The sequence below is a fragment of the Adiantum capillus-veneris genome, chromosome 8 (assembly GCF_014529385.1).
Source record: "Adiantum capillus-veneris isolate H3 chromosome 8, ASM1452938v2, whole genome shotgun sequence".
Taxonomy (NCBI): domain Eukaryota; kingdom Viridiplantae; phylum Streptophyta; class Polypodiopsida; order Polypodiales; family Pteridaceae; genus Adiantum; species Adiantum capillus-veneris.
The window spans coordinates 103,883,001-103,890,674 of NC_140938.1; positions in this window are offsets into that span (position 1 = coordinate 103,883,001).

Genomic DNA, 7,674 nt, shown 5'->3' on the forward strand with positions numbered 1-7,674 from the left:
CTGACGCTGGCCAACAAGCAGCAATCTTGCAACCCAATGGACGTGCTCGCACGCGCTTTGGTCAAGCAGCATATGTGAGGCCACAAGATGTAGCCTCTGACAGCTCGGGGGATGATCATGCAGACCACATTCCCAACGAGGCAATGTTGGAGCCCGAGATTGATGAAATGATCGAGACGATCATGGATTAGGAAAGGCTTATCTGTGATGATATGAAAAGTGAAGCCGATACGCCATTGTATAATGGAGCACGTATGTCTAGATTGAAAGCACTCCTGGCTCTTCTCAACATGCAGGCAAAGTTTGGATGGAGTGACACTAGCGTCACAGCGCTTTTCAGGTGATCTATTACAATTAGTTTACTTTAATAGAACTCTAAATGTATAATGATCTGATAGATTTTTACACGACTGTATCATATTTTTATGTTGTGTAGATTGCTGAAAGAGCACATACTACAAGCTGACAATGTGATGCCAGATTCCCGAGATGAAGCAAGAAAGATTTTGCGAAACTTGGGGATGGATTACAATTCTATCCACGCTTGTCCTAATGACTGCATTCTTTTCAGAGGGGAATACATAGACATGGAGAAGTGTCCGAAATGTGATTCCGAAAGATATCGAGTAGATCTCCACGGGACAAAAATTCCACAAAAGGTTTTGCGACATTTCCCTCTGCTTCCTCGCATCAAGCATTTCTTCGAATGTAAGTCCATGGCCGCCCTAGCATCATGGCATGAGGAGAATAAATCTTCGGATGGTGTGCTTCGAATTCCTGCAGATTGCGTAGTGTGGAAACATATAGATGGAACATGGTCGGATTTTGCCAGGGAAGCTCAAAATTTGCGCTTAGGCCTGGCTATGGATGGCGTAAATCCATTTGGTCAAAGATCAACATCTTACAGTGTATGGCCCGTTGTCATCGTCAACTACAACATTCCCCCGTGGTTGACTACGAAGAAGGGGCACCTATGGCTAAGCTTGATTGTGCCAGGGCGATATAAAGTGGGGAATATGGATGTGTATCTTCGTCCACTATTGGAAGAGCTACAACAATTGTGGATTGGCATAGAGGTGGTGGATATGAGCCGACACACAGGACGACGGAATGCTTTGATCAGAGGCATTCTAATGTGGACCATGCATGACTATCCCGGGCTAACAGAATGCTCAGGTGATCTATTGACACTCCTCACTCAGACACTGTAAATCTTGTTTTTTCCCATAGTTGATCTATTATCATGTGTATACATGCAGGGCTTCAAACAAGCGGATACAGAGCATGTGTCACATGTGGACCTAGACTAAATGCACGTAGGGCACCCTCACTGAAGAAGCAAATCTATGAAGGTCATCAAGCGTATCTTCCAGAGAATCATGTGTTACGCGACGGCTTTTTGGGAAGAGAGCCACCAAGGATGTCTGCACAAGCATGGTTAGAGCAGAAGGAGATGTGCGATGACGGATTGCCTCCAGGGATGAAGAGACTATCTCTATGGTACGAGTTACCATACTGGCCCCGACTCATGATCAATCACTTGCTCGATCCAATGCACATATTCAAGAATGTGGGTAATCTACTATGGGACCATTTGACCGGCAAGAAAGATACTTTGGGAGCCAGAGTTGACCTTAGAAATGTGGATCGTATGGAGAAATATTGGCCGCAAACAGCGTCTGATGGATCGATAAAACTCCCTAAAGCACCATGGATTTTCACAGGAGCCCAAGAACGCAAAGTAAAAGAGACCATTCGATCTTTGCGGACCCCCACTGGCGTAATGCACTTGCTCCGAACGTGTTTTACTAAAGAAGGAAAGCTTACCGGTTTGAAGTCACACGATTGGCATAAAATGTGTCAGGTACGTTCATAGTGGACTTTAATATCATTGCATAAAATGTGGACTTTAATATCATTGCTGCACATACTTTATAGTTTATTTTACCGGTTGCCATTGAGGGATGTTTGTCTCTCGACATCCGTAACACAATCTACAAACTTGCAAAGCTGGTGCAATGGATCTCACAAAAGGAGATCAACGTAGACTCCATACCATTCGCCAAACTAAATGCTGCGGAGCTTGTGTGCATGTTTGAGAAACATTTTCCTACTACAATGCTAACCATTCAGGTGCATCTTCTTGTTCACATAGTTGATGAGGTGGAAATAGCCGGCACAGTTCATTCCAGATGGATGTTCTTCTTAGAACGTTTCATGAAAACGCTTAAGGGATATGTGCGTCAAAAGGCACGTCCGGAGGGTAGCATGGCAGAAGGTTGGTTGGTATCAGAGTCCCTAGTGTACATTGGAGAGTGGCTAGACGGATTTGATAAATCCCGGGACACGCTATGGCGAACCATAGATGATGAGCGCATATCTGGGATTGTCATGTGCAATCTTGGTGTTGAGAAGAAGATGACGGAAGATCTAGAGGCTAAAATCAACCGATTTTGCATGCTTCACAATCCAGTGATGCAAAAGTGGATTTCACAATATGAGGATGCAAAGCAAGAGCGACAAAGGGCACGAATCGAGTGGAGACGGGGAAGACGACCACCGATGCACTATCCAGCGGTTCTGGAGAGCCTACCAACCTTCATGAGCTTAAGATGGTTGCACAACCAATTGAACAGCGCACAACAATGCAGTGACGAAGTGACTGAAGAAGAGTGGGAGTACTCTCGGGGTTGCGCGACCAAGGTAAGTTTGCAATGTACGACTAGCAAGTGACTTTATTTATAAACGTTTGAACGGCCACTCATAATCTTTGTTCGTTGTAGTATAAGTCATACACAGCAGCATGGTGTAAAGGTCGACATTTTAGGGTGGAACGAATCGACAAAAAGCGTTTTACTCAAGATTGTGGAATCATGGCAAAATTTCAACAGTCTAGTCGACTACGTTCCTCTGATGCAGATCCTGTGGTGGCGGAACTCACTTACTTCGGCACGCTGCAAGAGATTTTGAGGATCGATTACAGAGGATTTTTTGTCGACTTGTTCGACGTGCAATGGTTCAAGATAATCATGGAGGGTCGCAACGCTACTGTGCGTAGAGGAGAGTCTGGTTTTCTTGAGGTGGATTCTACTAAGAAATGGACTGACCTAAGAGACACTTTCGTACTACCCGAGCATTGTGAACAAGTAAGTATGTAAATAGTTAACATCCCCCTTTTACAAGTTATGTGCTTGAAAGCTCTCATGTAAGTTATGTGGCTCTGGCAGGTAATATTTCATCCTACAAAGTCTACATCAAACTGGTGGTACGTCATAGAGGTAGTTCCTCGTAGTGCAAGGACGTATGAAGGCTACCATATGCCAATCACAACGACATCAATGGAGGAGATCAGAGAAGATGCTCAATCAGAAGCCGCTGCGGTGGTGCCAGACGAGCATCAAGATGCTACTACTCTATATGGGGTGCATGCAGAGGAGCTACAAAATGAAACAGAGGATATGTGTTTAAACGGAGAGCTCTATATAGATATAGGAAGTTATGCTGAGTTATGCGAGGATGAGAGAGAGATCTCTTAAAGCCACAAATATTGTATTTGAACAATTTTGCTCCGTGTTGTAAAAGCTCTGGCTCTCTAAGTACCTTCCATGGTGTATAACGCTCTTTTCTACTCGCGCTCACATCTTTTGATTGAAAATTCTGAGTTTTTGACTTGCCTTTTCTATCACTCGATTCATTGCGTCATTCTATTTATATGCATCATTACGTCATTGTATTTAATGGTCTTTGCGTCATTGTCTACTCTATTCATTCAATATTAAGTTTAAATATTCGTGTGTTTAATGCAGGTATGGATGATGAGGAGTTTCTTTCTTCTTTGTCACCGCAGCAGAGACACTGGTACGTGGAGCGTCATCGCTCTGGCGCATCATCGCGCGTTCCTACTCCATCCGCATCTCCCTCTCTTTCGGAGCATTCGGCGCGCTCCGAAGCTTCGGCGTCGACGAGACGAGCTTCACACTCGTCTAGACACCGGCACTCTAGTGGTGGCGGTGGGGGTTGTTGTGGGGATTCCGCCACCGACGCCTCCACCCCACCTCGTGTTCGACGAGGCTCTTTACCCTCCCCTTCTTTGCCCGCCCCCACACCAGCCACAACATCGCCATCTACGCCACGTTTTGCACGGCTGACTGTTCCTAGAAGCTACACACCTCTACCTACTCCGCCAGGAGCCACCCCACTCGACACTCCTCGCTTCGGGGCCCAGACGCCGGTGGAGACACCTGACGTCCGTACCCCCATCGACACGCCGCTAGAGACCCCTGCCGGGACACCCAGGTTCACGCGTCACCGGCCAGAGGGCTTGCCTTACTCCGTCGACATCAGCGGCGGCATCATCATGGATGATGACGGCAAGAAGGTGATCTCGCGCATGCGTGGTCTTTGCTCTCAGCTGTTTAGACACTACATACTAAACAAATGGAGTGAAGTACCAAGTGATTTAAAAAACAGAGTAACCAGCATACTTCATGATGAGTTTCCCGTTCCAACATGAGATCAGGGCTTCAATGAAGACCTGATGAAGATTCGAATGCGCGAATACTTCAAACACAAGCGTTCCGAAGTGCAAAAAGCAATCAAGAATGGGTGGAACAGGCCAGATTGGCTGGCCAAAGAAGATTGGAAGAATGCGAAGAAAGCAGTGCACGAGAATCCCGATAAGTGGAAGCAACAAAAGGATGCAGCCAGAGCGCGAGTAGAGGCAGGGAGCTCGCACCACTTGGGGAGCGGTGGATGGGCATCATTTGAGGCCGATTTTGTAAGTGTTTTCACATTGCTCTTTATGCATGTTTGATAGTTTAGGGTTTATGAGTTTTTTAGTTCTAACATAATGAAATCTTTGTATGTTTTGACAGTGGTCGATGACAGGACGTGATCCCACACCGTACGAGCGCGAGTACGCAGGCAGGAAGGGCTTAAACGCCCTGATGGACATTCTCAGTTCTCGCGGCGGCATGGTTAGTATTAGGGTTTACTCTTTTTTATTTTTTGTATTGTTTTATAAATGTCGTTATATGTTTATACTTACTGAAAGCTGTCTTATTGTCTTTTTTTGCAGAATCCGACAGATACGCCGCTTGGACGGGATGAGACGTCTCACTAGACGACGTCAGTTTAGCCGTAGCTAGATAGCATTAGTTTAGGGTTTCTCATAGGTTATGTATCATGAGACGGATTTTATACGTCTTTTTGAACCATGTATATTATTACATTTGTCACCGCAGTTCCTTTTGCCAATCAATTCTTTATGCCTATGATGTTGTACAATTGTCATTATTACATTTGCCAATCAATTCATTTTGCCTATGATCTGTACAATTGTCAATTTTGCAAACAATGCGTCTTGTGGGTGACTATTTTGGGTCTATTATCTACCTTTGCACTTTTTTTAAAAAGTGAATCAAGTACAATATGGTTGATGGGTGAATGCCCTGCCACCAAAACAAAATTCTCTCGGGCGTCACTATAAGCGTCGCTATTTATGGCATTGTAACGTCGCTATGAGCGTCGCTATAGTCTTCTGTGTAAACGTCGCTATATGCGTCGTTATATGCATCGCTATATAGCGACGCATATAGCGACGCCTATAGCGACGCTCTCGTAGCGACGCTGGTAGCGACGGTTTTAGCGACGCCGGGGGTTATAAAAACCCAGTGTATTTCCGTCGCTAACAGCGTCACAAGAGCACACAACCTCTTGTAGTGTGGCGGAATCAGACCTACACAGTGGGTTCTTTTTTTTTTTCTTACTTTCGTTCCTTCGCTAGAGACCGGTGGACTGCTTTCCCATAGTACGCACACCCTAACGGCATGCAATCCTGAGAGAACTACAAGTACTGTGTACCTACACACACTTTACGTTTACATCCTCAAATTCTGCATATGCGACCAGCACCCTCAGTTGAGCCGGCTTCTCTCTATCACACACACACACACAATCACTTTTTCATGGCGTCGGCCAAGCTCAACCAAACAGATAGTCTCTCTCTCTCTCGTTCACCTACCACTAATCTAGATGCACGCATTCTCCGCTCTGCCACTGCTTTGCAGCGGCCCAGCTGGTGCCAACCAGTTTCTCTTTATCTATCAGGTGCCCACTAATTAGTACCTCTTTCTCCTTCTTGCATGGCGGCGCCAGCTCGTAACCATACACCGTTCTCTCTTTTTCTCAACTGATGGCGTAGCTATGTGCCTTGCCATGCACACCACTAGCCTGGCTACACCGCATGCGACTTCTGGCAGTCCTCATCGACTCTCTCTCTCTCTCTCTCTCTCTCTCTCTCTCTCAAAAGCATGCAACTCGCTCGATCGATCTCTCTCTCTCTCTCAATTTCCGCCAACCTTTGGGCCTACATGGCGTCAACCACCGAGCAATCAATGGCGGCTGTATTTCTAAGGACCTCGTGGTGCCCACAACCTCTATCTCCAGCTCACTTCGACTTCGCACACCCGCCTTCACTTCTACCACACCCCACTCCCTGTACTGAACGCCAACCATTGCCCACCACTTTTGTGTTATGCATGGCGCCAAACAATGGACCCAGCCCCTGCGGACAGGCAGCTCTGCTCTTGCGGCCTCTATAGCGAGCCCTTTGAATGTCATCCTCCTGAGATGCTGACCACCTTCTCCTCCTGATCAAGCTCCCTCGCTCACTTGCAGTTTCCCTCTTTTGCAGCGCTGCGTCCTCCACTTTCTCTTGCGCTCGTGAGCCCTTCATGGAATACTACAACACCACACGAACACCAGCAATTCAATCAGGTGAGCTGAGAAGGATGCAAGCCAGTAAAGCTGAGAATGATGCAACCTCTTCGTATGGCCTCTTTGAACGTGTCAAAAGTGGAGCCGGGAGGGAGAGAGGATGGAAGTAAAGACATTTGGGAACACTCCCTCCTCCTATAAATTCCGTTTTGTTGTGGAAGCCATAAAATCTCAGCTCAACTTCTCAATCTCAAACCAGAATTGTTACAACAGTCTTGACTTGATTGCAGAAAAAGCATTAGCATAAACCCCCCTATGAACTAAGAGCGAGCAGTTATCGCGTCAATTTCTCCCTTTCTCTCTCTCTTTGTGTTCTAGGTATGCGATGGTCTGTACATGCATGTATGGAGGCAGCCCTGGCGCCCTCTCCCTAAACCTCTTCATGAAGAGCCACTGCAATACCTTCTCAGGCAACGCTGGATGCAGAGCATCCTTGAACATTGACAAAGCTGGACAGTGCGTGCTGCAACACATTCCTGATGATTTTTTATTTTATTTATTTTTTTACTTTGCTTCATTTTCATTTATACCCAGGCATTGGATCCTGTTCACACGGATTGTATCAATTTGGCTTTTTGTAAAGTGTTCATATAGCATTTCATTTCATTTCTCCATCTCCTCGTGCGACTACCTATAGAGGCGGCTATTGACAAAGCTCTAGAAAGCCCGCCGAACAAAAACTCGCTGCCTGAAATGCTTCACATAATTTTTATAGTTTTGAAGCTGATTTTGTATTTTCGCTTTCAGTTTGAGCCATACTTGTAGACATTTATTGTGAAAATTTAACAAATTATAAAAATAAAATAAAATAAAATAAATGACATAGTGTCTCACGATCGTCATTCATTGCTTGGAAACGTAGTACTGTTCTCCCTTGCTCTCAGCCATATGGTGGGC